General features: G+C 34.5%; 1 long non-coding RNA gene across 2 annotated transcripts in view; it reads right to left on the reverse strand.

Annotated features, from left to right (window-relative positions):
* Positions 1 to 18,180, reverse strand: part of LOC140596122 (uncharacterized) — a 64,309-nt gene extending 46,129 nt beyond the window's left edge. For both annotated transcript variants that reach the window (XR_011998133.1, XR_011998132.1), the window contains exons 1-2: positions 18,093 to 18,180; positions 14,568 to 14,693 (exon numbers count right to left, since the gene is read on the reverse strand). This is a non-coding gene — a long non-coding RNA (uncharacterized lncRNA). The remainder of the gene's footprint in view (positions 1 to 14,567; positions 14,694 to 18,092) is intronic.
* Positions 18,181 to 18,449: the final 269 nt, after the last annotated feature.

The raw sequence follows: 18,449 nt of genomic DNA on the forward strand, positions 1-18,449 counted from the left end.
TTTTGAAGTTGGGTACCAAGGTTAGTTGTTTTTATGTGTTCCCCATAGTGGCTAAAACTCTAAACAGATACTGGTCACCTGATTTTCCATAACATACAGAAAGTTCATGTGTAGAAAGAAAGGAAAATGAAATGGAGCTACAGAAAAATATAGAGATCACAAATAGATAGAAAACCCCTAAACCCAACAAATTCTGTAGCCCTAATTATAATTATCAAATTCCCAGTAAGTTTGCTCAACCAGACACTTTTTGCTCACCTCTCTTTTGCATTTCATGAAGTACCCTCATGTCCCAACCATAAATCTCCCTTACTCCTACTTCCTTCCCCCCCTTTTTTGTTTTGCATTAAGATTGATTTCAGTCATTTGCGATCAAAGTAGTACTTATCAATAGAGGACATAATATTTTTTTATACTAAAAAGAAATATTTTCTAAAAACAGAATGCCATAGTCTTATCCAGAGGAATCCTATCACTCAATTCCAATTTCTGCTCAGTTTTTGTATACATGTGCCATTTTTCTCAAAATAAAGATTCAAATAAATACATTGTAACTGAAAAGATAGTGGAATGCATCCAAATAATTTAAACAAAATAGCCTCCTAAAAGAAAAAGCTTGATTCTTGCATGCTTCATTTATTTTTGTGATAGAAAAAAGTATAAGTGACAAAGACAAAAATCTTGAGAATTATCCTTTAAATGTGTCGTAGGTTTTTAATTTCTCTTAGGGTGACTTGTGTATTTATTAATAATATAGTTATAATACTACTATGTATAATTATTTTGAGTCATTTTATTTTTACATTGTTATAATAGACTCCAAATCCCATTTGCTTCATGCTTTCAATTTTGATGGGAATATTAATATTTTACTTATTGTTTTGCTTTGCTTTTTTTCAGATTTATTTATTTATTTGATAGAGAGCAAAAGAGACTTCACATGAGCAGGGGGAGTTGTAGGGGGAGAGGGAGACAAGCAGACTCTGCATCAAGCCGGAGGTGGGGGAGTGCACACAGGGCTTAATCTTACAACCGGGAGGTCATGATCTGAGCCAAAATTATGAGTCAGAGTCTTAACTGACTGAGCCACCCAGGTGCCTTTTTTTTTCTTTTAATAAGAAAAAATCAAATTGTCCAGCCTAGAATCTTATGCCATCTCACAGGATGCAATCACTTTCTCTGTCTCTTTCTCAAGAATAACCCAGTTCTCTTTTTGTGTGATGATAAATCATCTTCTGAGGATCTCATTGTCAGTTTCAAATGGCTTAACAAAATATTTCTTCCCAGTATATGCAATGCTCTCATCAAGAGAAATTCTAATGAATAAAAAATATCCTTGCCCTATTAAAATATTTATCAGGGGATCCCTGGGTGGCGCAGCGGTTTGGCGCCTGCCTTTGGCCCAGGGCGCGATCCTGGAGACCCGGGATCGAATCCCACGTCGGGCTCCCGGTGCATGGAGCCTGCTTCTCCCTCTGCCTGTGTCTCTGCCTCTCTCTATCTCTCTGTGACTATCATAAATAAATAAAAATTAAAAAAAATATTTAAAAAAATAAAATATTTATCAGATGATAATATGCAAGAACCACTTTGAGTCTTGTGGGGTATTGCAGTCAATACTACTCAGGGTTACTGGTTACATGCTTTAGAATTCAACTCTAGCTGAAAGAAACAAAAAGTAGAATTATTTTAAAGGTATGAGAATGTGGATGGGTCACTAATAGGCTGGAGAAATCAGTTTTAAGTAGGGCTTCCTCTAGCACAAACTGTGGAAGTTAATAAATTAAGGAGTCAGTTAATGCATTTCACCCACTCCTGTGTATCAGCACTGCCAATGGGTGTAGCTGTCCTTGCTAAATACCTCTGAGTACTACACTTTACTCACTCTTTCCAAATGAGTCACTCATTCAGGAACCTAAGTTGTTGGCAGGAGAGGCTAGACTAACTATCAATGTCTTGTCTGGCAAAAAAAAAGGGGGGGGGGGATAATATCCAAAGGGAATAATAGAAAATTCCCAGAACTTGTGAGAATATTAAAATGCCCTATGGGCAAGAAGTGACAAATTTTGGGCCCATATTTACTCCACAAATTAAAGACATGGATAGCTAGTGATAATAGAGAATAAAATATGAAGCAGGAAGAATCTTACGGTATTTTTGCTCAAGTATTTTTAATTAAGTTTGTTTAAAACCCATCTGATTTGTTCCAATTAAAGAGCACATTAAATCAATTTGAGATGCACTTTTATTCACAAAATGTACAGCAATTATAAATAGCAGTATTAGTATTCAGGAGTACGAAAGAAAATAGTTACATTGCACTGTTCAGGAATGCATAAACTATGAAACTACCTATTTTGATAATAGGAAAATATATAAAATGTACATATCTTTTGACGGAGCACTTCGTTTTCAAGGCCTTATAATTAAATGAGTAGAGATTGCAGTATGCTTACTAATAAATGTGATCTCCTGATTGTCTTTTCTAATGCTTTCCTACCATGGTCACTCCTGACACTCTCCTGCAATCTTAAGTTATTCAAAACCAGCCTGCCAGCAATTCATATTTCCTCATGCTCCAGAATTTGAACACAATGCATGATTCCCACTGCGGCCTCCCCAGTAGAAGTCCATCATTTTTAGCCTTGAGCATTGAAGCAACCTCCTAACTAATCTCATTGCTTCTCTGTTTGTCCAGGTATTACTCTATCCTTAACTAGAAAGCCAAAATAACACGTTATTTAGATCATGCTACTAGTTTGTATTTTTAAGAAATCCCCCAATGCATTATTATTTCTTTCCCAATAAAAGGTAATTGCTAACTATGACCCCTAACATTCAGCATGACCTGACCCTCTGCTACCTCCTGATGTCACCCTCAAATGGTTTTTCACGTCTACTTCAATGTAGCACTTTGGCTTCATCCCCTTGGTATGCTGCCACTTTGGGACTTTGTACTTGCTGTTCTCTCTTTCTGGAATACTCTGCCAGATATTCTTGTGACTGGTTTCTGATTCATGTCTTCATCAAAATACTTTCTCAGAGAAACTTTTCCTGATCACTCTATTATTTCACACAGCAAACCCTGATAATCCGTATCTGCCTTTCTCAGTATTTAGCACAATACAAAACACTACATCTATACTATTCTGTTATTTGTGTTGGTTTTCACCAAGATTGCAAGTTCTATAAGGGTAAAGATTTTTGTTTGTTTTTATCACTATTATATCCTAATAACAAAGCATAGGAATAGAAAATTGGAAAAAAATCTCTAAAAGATAGATAACTGATTAAATTGGTTTTGATATATAAATCATGAAGTCACTAACATTCTTTTGGAAAGTGGTTTACTAAATAATTTTGTGTTACATTGGTTACACATTCTTTATAAAATGTTATTAAAGCATAAATAATTTCATATATTAAACTGTTAGCAGTGATTATTTTTTGGAGATTGATTGATAAAGATTTTATTTTTTTATTCATGAGAGACATAGAGAGATAGGCAGAGACATAGGCAGAGGAAGAAGCAGGCTCCATGGAGGGAGCGCAACGTGGGACTCCAGCCTGGACTCTGGAATCATGCCTTGAGCTAAAGGCAGACACTCAACCACTGAGCCACCCAGGTGTCCCTGGAGTCATATTTAAAGGCATTTTTTGTACTTTCCATATACTAAAAAATGTACTACAATGAACCTTAATCTTAACTGAATCTAAAAAACAAACAAACATGATTTTCAAAGAAAGTTAATTTAAGGTTAATATTTGATGAGAAAATGACCAAGATTTCTACAAAATGGAATGATACCAATTCTCTCAATTTGTTAGCCTAGTTGAATTCCAAGAATGGTCAATAAGAAGACATCCACATCCGACTAATATTCGATAAAGGAGGAAAGACTATCCACTTATCTACTGGAAGAAAGACAGTCTCTTCAATGAATGGTGCTGGGAAAATTGGACATCCACATGCAGAAGAATGAAACTAGACCAGTCTCTTTCACCATACACAAAAATACACTCAAAATGGATAAAAGATCTAAATGTGAGACAAGATTCCATCAAAATCCTAGAGGAGAACACAGGCAACACCCTTTTTGAACTTGGCCACAGTATCTTCTTGCAAGATACATCCATGAAAGCAAAAGAAACAAAATAAAAAATGAACTATTGGGACTTCATCAAGATAAGAAGCTTTTGCACAGCAAAGGATACAGTCAACAAAACTCAAAGACAACCTACAGAATCGGAGAAGATATTTGCAAATGACGTATCAGATAAAGGGCTAGTTTCCAAAATCTACAAAGAACTTATTAAACTCAACAGCAAAGAAACAAACAATCCAATCATGAAATGGGCAAAAGACATGAAGAGAAATCTCACAGAGGAAGACATAGTCATGGCCAACAAGCACATGAGAAAATGCTCCGCATCACTGGCCGTCAGGGAAATACAAATCAAAACCACAATGAGATCCCACCTCACCCCAGTGAGAATGGGGGAAATTAACAAGGCAGGAAACCACAAATGTTGGAGAGGATGCGGAGAAAAGGCAACCCTCTTGCACTGTTGGTGGGAATGTGAACTGGTGCAGCCACTCTGGAAAACTGTGTGGAGGTTCCTCAAAGAATTAAAAATAAACCTGCCCTACGACCCAGCAATTGCACTGTTGGGGATTTACCCCAAAGATACAGATGCAGTGAAACACTGGGACACCTGTACCCCGATGTTTCTAGCAGCAATGTCCACAATAGCCAAACTGTGGAAGGAGCCTCGGTGTTCATTGAAAGATGAATGGATAAGGAAGATGTGGTCTATGTATACAATGGAATATTACTCAGCCATTAGAAATGACAAATACCCACCATTTGCTTCAACGTGGATGGAACTGGAGGGTATTATGCTGAGTGAAATGAGTCAGTCGGAGAAGGACAAACATTATATGGTCTCATTCATTTGGGGAATATAAATAATAGTGAAAGGGAATAGAAGGGAAGGGAGAAGAAATGTGTGGGAAATATCAGAAAGGGAGACAGAACATAAAGACTCCTAACTCTGGGAAACCAACTAGGGGTGGGGGAAGGGGAGGCGGGTGGGGGGATGGGGTGACTGGGTGAAGGGCACTGAGGGGGGCACTTGACAGGATGAGCACTGAGTGTTATTCTGTATGTTGGCAAATTGAACACCAATAAAAAATAAGTTTACTATTAAAAAATAAAGAAGACATCCACATCCAGATATATTTAAGGGACCAAAGATAAAGAAAGGATCTTTAGTTTTACATTTCCCTGATAACTAGTGATGTTGAGCATCTTTTCATATGTCTGTTGGCCATTTGTCTTTCTTTTTTTGGAAAAAAAAAATGTCTACTCAAATTGCTGCCCACTTTTTAATTGGATCATTTGGGTCTTTTAGTTTTGAATTGTATAAGTTATTTATATATTTCTAATATTAACCCCTTATTGGATATATCATTTACAAATATTTTCTCCCATTCAGTAGATTGACTTTTTTTTATGATGGTTTCTTTTACTTATAAAAAAGCTTTTTATTTAGATGGAATCCCAATAGTTTATTTTTGCTTTTGTTTCCCTTGTCTGAGGAGACATATTTAAGAAAATATTGCTATTATTGATGTCAGAGAAATTATTATCTGTATTTTCTTTTAGGATTTTTATGACTTCAGATCTCACACTTAGGTCTTTAATCCATTTCGAGTTTATTTTTGTGTGTGGTGTTAGGAATTGGTCCAGTTTCATTCTTTTCCATGTAGCTGTCCAATTTTCCCAGTGCCATTTATTGAAGCAACTGTTTTCTCCATTGTATATTCTTGTCTCTATGGTGTAGCTTAATTGACCATATGAGCATGGATTTCTATCCAGGCTCTGTGTTCTGTTCCATTGATCTATGTCTATTTTTTTGTGCCACCACTATCCTGTTTTGATTAATAAGGCTTTGTAGTATATCTTGAAATCTGGAATTATGATACCTCCAGCTTTTTTTTATCTCTCAAAATTGCTTTGGCTTTGGGGTCTTTTGAGGTTCTTTACAAATGTTGGGGTTATTTCTTCTATTTCTGTGAAGATTGTGTTTATATTTTGATAGGGGTTGCATTGAATATGAAAATTGCAATCTCTGGATCTAATTTTAATTTTGATACAGATTAACAAACTGTTAGCAAAAAAAGATGTTCATGGGGAATTTGGGGGAAATTTTATACCCTGACTAGCTTTTCTGATGTTAGTAAGGAATTATTGTGGAATTAAGGAGTGTTATTAAAGAATTACTGTGATTTTTAAAAAGATTTTATTTATTTATTCATGGGAGACACAGAGAAAGAGGTAGGGACACAGGGGGAGAAGAAGGCTCCATGCAGGGAGCCCATTGTGGACTCTATCCTGGGGCAACAGGATCACGCCCTGGACCAAAGGCAGATGCTCAACTGCTGAGCCACCCTGGTGTCCCTATTGTGAAATTTTTTGATGGCAAAGGTATTTTTAAAATATTTCTGAAGATTATTTAGCTTTTGACATGGATATAAAATATTTATGTGAAAATATTTGAGATTAACTGAAAAATAATCCGAAGATGAAAGGGACATGGATGAGGATAGCGGATGGGAAGTGGATAGAGATGACACAAGATGGCTAAATCAATAAATATCAAATCCAAGTGATAAGTGCATGTAGATGTTGCTTTTTTATACATTTTAAACTTTTTCTAATAAAATGGTTTCTTAAAAAATATTTTCTAGACAGGAGGGTCTTTAGAGCATCCTGGAAAAAAGGAAAAAAAAGAAAAAGAAAAAAGGGGGTAATAGATAACTTAGAGAAAAATGAAAGTAGACTGTTAAAACCTTAACAGTAACAATGGAAGCATAAACAACAAAATAATATATTCAATAACTGAATACTGATTGCACAGTTAATTAAAAAAGGGAAAATATTTCCAGATGTACAGTAGCTTACTACTTTTGTTCCAGCAAAGTATCTCTGTAGGAAATTGAAAACTGAATTTAAGAGAAGAGAAAATTCATCCATGAAATCTGAGAAAAAAATCATGATCAAAGGAAACAGAAAGTGTTTGAAAAATCTAAACAATTAAAAAAATCTAAACAATTTAAAGGACTACTACCTAATACTAATAATTGTAGCATGAATAAATCAATATAAAATAAACATATTAGAGAACAAAGTATGAATATTAAGAAATTAATTAGACAAAATAATCTAAAGTTCATTATATTGCTTCGGACTGAGAACACCTATCAAATAGCATTCACATTTTAAGTTTAATATGAGTGTTAAATTTTTAATTTACTAATGAATATAAGTAAGTGTGAAATTCCCAAAGAAAAAGGAATAAGGAGAAAGAAAATAGTGTAAGAAAAAACAGAGGATGCAATACAAACCAATTCAAGAAAGTGGTTAAAGAAAGAATAAGAGAGAAAATCATAAAATAATGGAAATTAATCCATATTAATCATTTCAATATATGAGAAATATGTGATAAATGTAAATGATCTAAATTATCCAGTTCTAGAAAAATATTATCAGAGTTGAGTTTTTAAAATTCAGATTTGAGACTTGTTCAAAATAAGATAGTATAATCAGCGACAGGCTAATTGTTACACTGAGAATAATCAGGAAAATAATTTAAAATATAAAAACCATTCATTTTTAAGGCATAAGGTATTTGCAAAAGGAATATGAGGAAGAGAAGGCATACATTTTCAATGATTGTAGAAACTCTTGGAGTTTAGCTGGTGGCTTTTAGTTTTTTTTTTTTTTTTTTTTTTCATGGAGGTTTGTCTGAATCTTACCTTGGCCAAGAATTTAAAACGTTGATTTAGGTCCAGGCAGAGGACTACTGCCAATAGGAAAAATAACCTAACAGAACTTTTGGTGGTCTCATGGAACTGCAGGGACAAATATGGATTCTTGAGAGTATTTGGACCCCAAATCCTGAACAACTAATGGGTCAAAGAAGATATCAAAAGAGAAATTCAAAATATATATTGAGACAAATAGTAAAACACATCAAAACTAATGGGAAACAGCAAAAGCAGTTCTGAGTATCTATAACAGTAAATGTCTATGGAACAAAACAATACAAAACCCCAAAGATCTCCAATAGACAACCTTCCTTTATATATCAAAGAACTGAAAAATGAGAGCAGACTAAAACCAAAGGTAAAGCAGAAACCAATGAAATAGAGACTAAAAAGATAATAGAGCAACAAAAACTAGGAGGTGGTTTTTGAAAAGATAAACAAAATTGACAAGTCTTTAGCTAGACTAAGAAAAAAAGAGAAAATTCAAATAAAATCAGAAACGAAAGAGGAAACTTTTCAACTTATACTACAGAAATCTCTTTAGAAGAAGAGAAGGAGAGGTGATTATGAACCATCATACACCAACAAATTAAATAACCTAGAAGAAAGGGACAAATTTTAGAAACATACAACCTACCAACACTGGACCATGAAGAAATAGAAAATGTGTATAGATCAAAAACAAATCAAGAGAATAAAGCAATACTAAAAAGTTTCCCAACAAAGAAAATCCAGGACCAGATGGTGAATTCTACTAAATTTTCTATTTTCTAATAAAAAAAAAAAGACTCTATTTATTTATTCATGAGAGACACAGAAAGAGACAGAGACAAAGGCAGAGGGAGAAGCAAGCTCCATGTAGGAAGCCCGATGTGGGACTCGATCCTGAGACTCTGGGATCACTCCTTGGAGCCAGAGGCAGATGCTCAACTGCTGAGCCACCCAGGTGTCCCTCTACTAAATCTTTTAGGAAGGAGTTAATGCTAATTCTCCTCAAACTCTTCCAAAGAATTGAGTAGGAAGGAACATTTCCAAACTTAATTTACAAAGCCAGCATTATTCTGACACCAAAGCCAGGCAAAGATATTACAAGAAAAGAAAACTGCAGGCCAATATCCCTGATGAGTATAGATGCAAAATCCCTCAGTCTGGTATGGGATTCTGGTGCTTCTAGAACCTTTGTTCTTTTCCAAATCCTAACCTTTGTTCTTAGTGGTCCCCAGGAGACCATGGCTTACCAAGTGCAGTCAGTGCCCCGAAGAGGGAAATTCCTGCAAGCTCATTAGACCTCCAGGGGACGACTAATTGCCTGCCCGGTCAGCTCCTAGATAGGAGCTAATTGGAAGCCTTTCTGGCAGCAGTTGTGAGATGTCGGATACACAGCCTACTTCCTTTCAGGGAGAAACCAGGAGCTGGGTGTTTTTCCTACTGGCCCTGTGCTGAGCCAGGGGGGATAGCCACTTGTGCATTCATATAAAATCACCTTTTTGTGCAGTGTATCCTGTGGGACCCAAAAATAAAGAGCTCCATCAGCTCCCAGAAGCTATTGATGTTGAGAGCTCTCCCCTGGGCGACAGTCTCCTTCTAACGAGAAGCTGGCGACTCTTTTATTATTGGAGTGAGCTGGAAGGAGAAGATGGCAGACAAAGTAACTATAAACCCATTCAGGCTCCTAGAGGATCCCAGTCAGCTCCCAGATGCAGACTTATTAGGAGCCTGACTCTCAGACAGCCTCTGGGAGAGCATAGAGTCAAACCCCATCCAAGGCAGACACTGGGAGCCTTGACATTTTGCTTGCTTCTTCTTCCCTGGTGCTGCTGGAGGATTCTGTTTAACACTGTCTCTGTTTACCATTATCTGCAGGAGACTTGCAAACACAAAGCCTGATCCGCTCCCAGAGCCAGGTGAACTGGTAACCAGTCCCTTGACTGGCAGCCATGAAAGGTAGGGTGCTAACTGTGCAGTCCAAATGCTTTGCTCTGTCAGAAGAACTTGGGGGTTGAGGGTTCCCTCTCAATTATAAGGCTCTGTACCCAAGGATGGGGTTTAAGGTAGAAATGTGTCTCAGCTTTTCCAACCCATTTGAATGTGAGCACTTTTTCAGTCACGCCTTGTGTAGGAAACACTCAACTAGTTTTTGGATTTCTCTCAGATGGAATTGATTCATGTGTAGCTGTTTACTCAGGGTGTCTGTGAGAAGAGGGGAAGTCAGGAGCTTCCTACTCCACCTTCCCGCTGATGTCTTCCTCATCATTTCTTTTTAAAAATGAGTTACAGGGGTGCCTGCGTGGCTCAGTGGGTTAGGCCTCTAACTCTTGATTTCAGCTCAGGTCATGATAACAGGATTGTGGGATCAATCCCTGTGTTGGGCTCTGTGCTCAGAGCAGGGTCTGCTTGTTCCCCTCCCTCTATACATAGGTTTTAATCGTTTTATCTTTGAAATATGTTATAAATTCAAAATACCTCATATGACATACTTTAAAGTTCAAAATGTATCAATAAAGCAAAAAACCCAAGTTTCATGATGTGGCACTAAAAAATAATATTTAAAGTTTTCTTTGTGATCTCAAAAGCATCTTGCTTTCTCCTTCAAATTCCCCTGCATTTTGGATTATTTACCTCTAAGTAATATATTCTGTTGGGTTTCAGAAACCACTTTTCAATTGCTTTTCTTTGTTTTTCAAGATTTATTTATTTGTTTGAGAGAGAGAGAGAATGAGAGGGGATGGGAGGCAGAGGAAGAAAGAAATCCAAGCCGACTGCATTGAACACAGAGCCAAATGCCAGGCTCCATCTCACTAGCCTGAGATCACCACCTGAGCCAAAATCAAGAGCTGTCCCCTTAACCGTCTGTATCACCCAGGTGCCTCTGTTTGTGATTTGACACTGAATATTTGTATTACATACTTGTCATAGCTTGGGGATTTTGTTTTCAATTATTTTCTTTGACAGTTTTGCAAAACAATTTTGCAACAAAAATCCACGTACATCACAATTGGTACACGCAGGAAAATATCTCAGTATGTGTTTAACACCCAGGAGTACAATACTGTGCCATAAATGCAGGCATGTTCAGTTGTGCTGAAAAATGAAAATCGTTTTCCAAAGTTATTGCATAGATTTAAACATTCAACAGAAGTCTCTGAATTTTCCATTGCTCCACAACCTTTCCTGCTTTTGATATTGTCAAATCAATTGTGTGTGGTTTCTACCTAGTATCTGAATTTTCATTTCCAATAGTTTTCATGAGATTGAGGATGTTTTCATATATTTTTTGATGATATGCTTTTCCTTTTTTGTCAAAATCACCTCAAGATTTTTGTTTATGTTTTATATTGAACTGTTTATTCCTTTAAGTGATTTGCAGATATTTTTCAAAGTTTTGGTATTTAAATCTTGTATTGATTATGTATGTTGTTAATATATTGACCAGACTTTTTACTTGTCAAATCTCATTCTTAGTTTCTTAATTTTGCAGTTGCCTAATTTATCAGTTTTTTTCTTTGCCTAATTGCTTTTGGACCTTTAAAGCTTTTCATTTGCTGAACTAATAAATCTTGTCTTCTATATTTTATTCATAAGTTTTCAAATTTTGCCTTCTAAATATATCATTGTAATTCAATAAGAATTGATTATTATGTTATAATGAGTGTCCCATTTTTCCCCACATGTAATAAATGGATCCAACACCATAACTTAATAATCCACTATTGCCCTGATAATCTGCAGTGCCGGCTGTATATGTACAAATTTTTCATATAAGTAAGTACTGATCTGATTCTGTGGATAGGTAAGTTGTCCATTCCTGCACCATTGTAATAGTATTTGTTTTACTATAATGTTATAAGTAGCTGTGATATAAACTGGACAATCCTCTCATTTGGTTGTTCTGCTGGAGTATCTTGTATATGTTTGGTTTCTTTCTATTTTATATTAATTTTTGAATTATGCTTTAAGTTCCTTGAGAAGTTTGATTGCGATTAAAATTTGGAGAAAATAACATTCGTAATTATTTTAATAATTTCCCATCCCACCATATCTACAGAAACATGCATAAACTCAAATTGGAGCCTATTAGGGTTCAATACTTAACACTCAGCTTCCATTACACATAAGCACTTTCATTTTGCTTATACATATTTTCATTTTTTGTCTTCTACCTAAAAAAATCTTTGGTTGAATTACAGGTGGTCATTACATTTTCCTCAAAAGACCTGGGGTCAAGCCCAGTTGTGCCCTCTAGAACCCTTGTCAAATTGCCTAACTAACCTGTTTCATAGCATCAAATTCTATTTAATGAAGATAAAACTTATGACACATGATTGTTTTTGAGTAACAAGATTATTGGTAAGTATATGAAATGGCATTACAAAAAATGGGCAATTTTACTTGCTGTTTGTTTTCCAACATCAAGGTACTTCAGAACATGTATACATATCTATATGCATTTTGAATTTGTGTTGAAATAATTTGAAACAAGAAAATAGCTATTTCCTTCCTTCTATATTAAAAGCAAGCATTATCTCATAGCATATGACTTAGTCATTTGCTAAATTAATGATGACACAATCAAAATAACGCAATGTGCTGGAAGGTTTTCCACACAATGGAACTTTCAAAGTGCAATGTGACCTACCACAGACAGTTAATGATAGCCCAAGCATTTATTAAAAACATCAATTTATTTGTTGCAGGTTGGTATTAGATATTCAACTAATATATGTAATTATCAAGTATTTAATTATTTTTAAAGTGTATAATTATTAAGAGAATTATAAAAATATGCATTTATTTTTTAAAAAATATATACAGTAGAATATACAATGCACATTTGAAGATACAGTTGAATATGAGGATTAAACAGTATTTTTCAAGTAAACCTAGTTTTTTTTTTTTCTTTTCTTTTTTTTATTTTTTATTTATTCATGATAGACAGGGAGAGAGAGAGAGAGGAAGAGACACAGGCAGAGGGAGAAGCAGGCTCCATGCAGGGAGCCTGATGTGGGACTTGATCCCGGGACTCCAGAATAGTCCCTTGGGCCAAAGGCAGGCGCTAAACCACTGAGCTACCCAGGGATTCCCCTAGTTTTTTTTCTTAATCAAATTTTAGCCAGCAGAACAACATCCTAAGACATGGATATAGCCTTCCTGAATTCCCTTCAAACATAGAATTTGTGAAGCTAGGAAAAGCAATATAAATGGATATTATCTGCTCTACTAATCTAAATAGAATATCTTTTAAAAATTAGCCAGACTTTATAAAGTTGAAGTAGGTAGTGTAGAATGAAGATGTGATTCTGAACAGCCTGTGTATGTGATGAATATGTTGTTTTACTGATGTAAAACTTTGACACTTTATGTAAAATACTAGTATATACCATAAAACAGAGGTCAGCATTTAAGGGAAAGTAATTTTAGAGAGAAAATTCCAGATCTCAGCCTTCTGTACTAAGTTTTAACCCTCAAAATATATTGTCACCCTGCAGAATGTAAATAAACTTTATTTTAGTGCTAGGGGAATAGTTTCATGAGCCATGTGTTTCTTACTATATCAGATAGAATATTTATTTTCAATTCTGTATCAAATCTATATTTTTCATGTCAACATTCTTTTTAATATTATTCTTTACTGGAGTAACTGGATTAGTAGATCATTTAGTTTTGTCAATTCAATAAGCATCAACACAGGGAATATGAAATACTAAGAAATAACAGAAGTTGATTTTCATAAACAAAAAATGAATGCTTAGAAATTTGATGAAAGTACTGTGATATAATTATGAAGTGGTTGGGGGGGGGAAAAAGCTGCCAGTATAGTGCATTAAGTAAAATACACATAATTTAGTTAAAAGAACTATTTCATAATTACTTAAAAACTTTTTTTAAAGAATTGTGACATTTAAGCATTTTTTTTTAAATTTAAGTTGTTGCTGAATGTATCAGGTAGTCAGTATTTGTCTCTGTTCTCAAAACTGAGATGGTTTGCAGCCATGCTTTTTTTTTATGGAAACTCAAGATACCTCTTTAGACTGACAGCCAAGGAATATTAGTTCTTCTCTATTATTCTCTTGCATAATATAGTCTGCCTGAGAAAACAAGAAAAAAAAATCCTAGAAACTTATTTTTCTTCTTTTGAAACCAAGAGAAAGAGAGAATGCATGTACCTGTGCATGAAGGTGAGGGGCATAGGGAGAGAGAGAAAAATCTTAAGCAGTCTCCAGACCCAGCATGGAGCCCCACGGGAGGCTCGATTATCATTTTGAGATCAAGCCAAAATCAAGAGCTGGTTGCCTAACCTACTGAACTACCAGACACTCCTCCTAGAAACTTTTGAGAAGAGTCAAAGGTATGAAGGAAATAATTTCTGGTCTATGTTTTTTTCAGAAAAACATATATATATATATTTATATATGTATATATAAGCATATATATAAACATATGTATATATATAAACATATATATCTATATACTTAGATTCTGATAGCTATCAAACAACTATATCTTAAGACTACTTTAAACTACAATAATCTATAGCACATTTAAATTGCTTGCCACACATTTAATTTGTTCAATATGCATTCAATAAATATTTCTCATAAACTTTCTACTATGTTGCTGACAATTATTCTTGGTAAAAGACACAATGTTAAAGAAAATAAACTAATTCCTACTCTACAGAGCTTATATTCTAGTGGAGATAAAAAAAAGGATAAAAATACAAAGAATTGCATACTTGATGGGTCAAATGGTGATGTGTGCTCAGAAAAAAATAAAGGTGGGTAAGGACCCAGACTTGTGGCCAATAGAGATGGAGTGATTAGGAATGTCCTCTTTGAAATGGTGATATTTAAGTAGAGACCTGGAAAAAAAAAAAAAAAAAGCTTTTAAGTACTCTTGCAAATATCTCCTACAATTAAGAGAAAAACAATGCTTATTTTTATGGCATTTTTTCCATAGTTCCTGGTATCTGGTATAAGGTAGTTGGTGCACTGTGAATTTATAGTAATTTTATGGTAATTACACATTTCTATAATTTATTGAGTGTTCTTTATGTGCGGACTGCACTAAAATGTAAATGATGTAATGTCATAACAGTGAAAGTCATTGCAATGAAGAAAGAAGCAAAAGCCAAAGAAGCATAGCCAAAGAAGCAAACTACTAACATATTTGCCAGGAGGTTAAGGATTTCAACATGTCATGGATTTCTGGACAATTCCACATTGGTATTATCTTTTTGTATCAAATCTCATTGCAAATGAGCAATACATTTTAAATTAAACATTGGTACCCTAATATCTTTCATCTCTTTTGAGATTATATATATATATATATATATATCATAACCTCTTCATTTGTAACAAAAATACTTATTTTTAAATAGCTACAAGCTTTAAAATTAGTAACAATAACAATAGAAAGAACATCTATAACCCAGATAACATTTTTTTTAAATTTGTAGGTATATACTATATTTTCCTAAACTATTTGAAAGTTAATCTCAAATGTCACGGTCTTTTCCTCTAAATAATTCAACATTTATTTCCTAAGTACACTCCTTTTATAGCTATGATAAAATGATCTAACTTAGCACATTAAATCTTTACCCAGTAATATTATTTAATATATAACTCATTATTTCTTCAATTATCTCAAATTCATCCTTTTTTTTTTTTTTTTGAAGTATCATTGATATAATATCCTGTTAGTTTCAGGGATGCATCATAGTCATTCCATATTTTTATTTATTTATTTATTTATTTTAATTTTTATTTATTTATGATAGTCACACACAGAGAGAGAGAGAGAGAGGCAGAGACATAGGCAGAGGGAGAAGCAGGCTCCATGCACCGGGAGCCCGACATGGGATTCGATCCCGGGTTTCCAGGATCGCGCCCTGGGCCAAAGGCAGGCGCCAAACCGCTGCGCCACCCAGGGATCCCGATTCCATATTTTTATACATTATGAAATGACTCCCATGATCATTCTAGTTGACCTCTGTCACCATACAAAGTTGTCACAATATTATTGACTAATTCCCTATGTTTTTGTGGATACATTACATCTCCATGACTTACTTATTGTAGAGCTGAAGCTTTTGCCTGATCCTGCCCCTATTTGAGAATAAAATATTAATTATTGATCATGTTTCTTGAGTCTTTCCTTCATTTGGAGGATTTATTTACTCATTGCCTTATGTTGTAACTTTTGAAGAATGTAGCCCAGATGTCTTACTTATTGTTATCTTATGTTTTCTTATGATTAGAGGAAGCAATTGTGTTTGGGAGGATATTACAGAACCAATATGTTCTTCTTAGGACTTTGTATCAGGGGATACAAGATAACAATTTATTGCATTTTTGTTTGTGTTGCAATAGATCACTTATGGCAATGACTACCAAGTTTCTTCAATGAAGCATTGCACTTTCCTTCCATACTTAGTTGTGACTTTATGGGGAGACATTCAGAATTATCTACTATCCTGTTTCACTGTCCATTGAAACTGTTTGCCTGAAAAATTATGATGGTAGAAAAGTGGTATCTTTGTGATTCTATTATTCCTTATTGGTTGATATTCACCTGCAATGAATTGCCATTGTTCACTATTTATATGATTATGTAGACCACTAGAAGATACACAAGCCTGGATTTTGTGTCTTCCTGATAAGTGATTTCTCTTAATTCATCCAGTGTCACTCCATTCCACCAGTGGAGATGACAGCAGAGTTTAAATATGTCTGCTTTTGTCTGGATCTTTCTTTCTGAACATAAGCAAAGGAAGATTCTGCCCAGGTACATCCTAGCCCAGTAATGATATTGACTGTACTTATTAACATAAAGCTATGTTTTATCCATCTTTTTAATACTGTCTTAAGCATACTTTTATTTCCATTTATTAATGTATTCATTAAAATGGTTTGAATGTCTGTCATTTTTACACACTAGGTACTATGTTTATTACTTCAAAAATAGATTAAGATAAATTCTGAAACTTTAAAATAACACAATTCTTTCATAAAAATGCATAATATACCAAATCAGAAGACAAAACAAAATGACTACTCAGCACAGTGCAGTTTAATTCTCTTATATAGCAAACATAATGACCCCTTACTGATCTACTTCAGTCCTTAAGAAATTTGTGTAACTCTAGGTATCATTATGGCTCAAGTAAATCCCAGAATAGCTGTGATGTAAGAATGGCAGGAAAAGTGACTCATGGGGTAAACTTAGAGTGAATAAAAGCCAGAGGAGTGTGAGCCTATGTATTTGTCAGGGGACATTATGTTTGTTATTTCATTAAGGGTAAACTCCCCAAAGAACACCACCAATTGCTCTAAGCCATCATACATACACACACACATGCATTTGTATGGACAAACAAACTCACACATAGATGCTATTGTTATGTGAAAGATCCATACGTATTGAAAGTGTGTCATTGAAAAATATGTGTGTGTGTATCTACAATTTTGCAGTCACAATTCTATTTTAAGCATTAAATGTGAAGATAATAGGCCTTTCATACATACATGCTCAGCTCTGTGTATGTATGTGTGTGGCCATGAAAAGTGAGGCTGGGAAGTGATCAGGAACTTACCTGGTTTGTGACCACTTTTTGACTATGGTTTGGTCAAGTTACTTAAATTCTATGTGTTTCAGTTTCTGCATCTGGAATACATGCCACCCTATACAGTTGCTATATGCATGAGCATGGCGTACACTGCCTGGACCATAATAAGCCTGACCTGAGCATGGGCTGTTATCCTGTGAATATCAAATACTCTAGCATAGACATATCTCTTCTTTTTCTAAGTAGGTTTAAACTATGTAAATCTTGTGGTATAAGGTATACCAAAATGAAAATAATATGACAATGCCAGAGAATTGTAAAACAAGATACTTCAAATATTGATAGTCAATCACTCTGCTTCCAGCTGAAAATGCACTTCAAATACCTCAGGTCATATTACTTACATTTATTTAAATGTGCATTGAAAACACCTTAATAAAAATATCACTGATTTTTAAATTATGAGGATGAATAATACCCTCCTTCCATTTTTACTGCTTCATTATTAGTTCTCTGACGTATCTTAAGTTTCCTTGAAGATCTATGAAGCCAAAGCAATTCACCTGCTTTGATCCTTTCACCAGAATGAAAAAATCAGGTACATGTAATAAAAAATCAAGAAACTGAGTTCTTGATTCTCAGACTAAACCTTAAATTTTTGTTTGACCGTGATTTCCCCAAACTTACCAAAATGGCGGGGGTGGGGGACCTGCATAAGAAGTGTTCATTTTTTTTTCTTTCTTTCTTTCTTTCTTTCTTTCTTTCTTTCTTTCTTTCTTTCTTTCTTTCTTCTTTATCTTTCTTTCTTTCTTTCTTTCTTTCTTTCTTTCTTTCTTTCTTTCCTTTCTTTCTTTCTTTCTTTCTCTTTCTTTCTTTCTTTCTTTCTTCTTTCTTTCTTTCTTTCTCTTTCTTTCTTTCTTTTTTTCTTTCTTTCTTTCTTTCTTTCTTTCTTTCTTTCTTCTTTCTTTCTTTCTTTCTTATTTCTTTCTCTTTCTTTCTTTCTTTCTTTCTTTCTTTCTTTCTTTCTTTCTTTCTTCTTTCCTT

This window comes from Vulpes vulpes, chromosome 2, assembly GCF_048418805.1.
Source record: "Vulpes vulpes isolate BD-2025 chromosome 2, VulVul3, whole genome shotgun sequence".
Taxonomy (NCBI): domain Eukaryota; kingdom Metazoa; phylum Chordata; class Mammalia; order Carnivora; family Canidae; genus Vulpes; species Vulpes vulpes.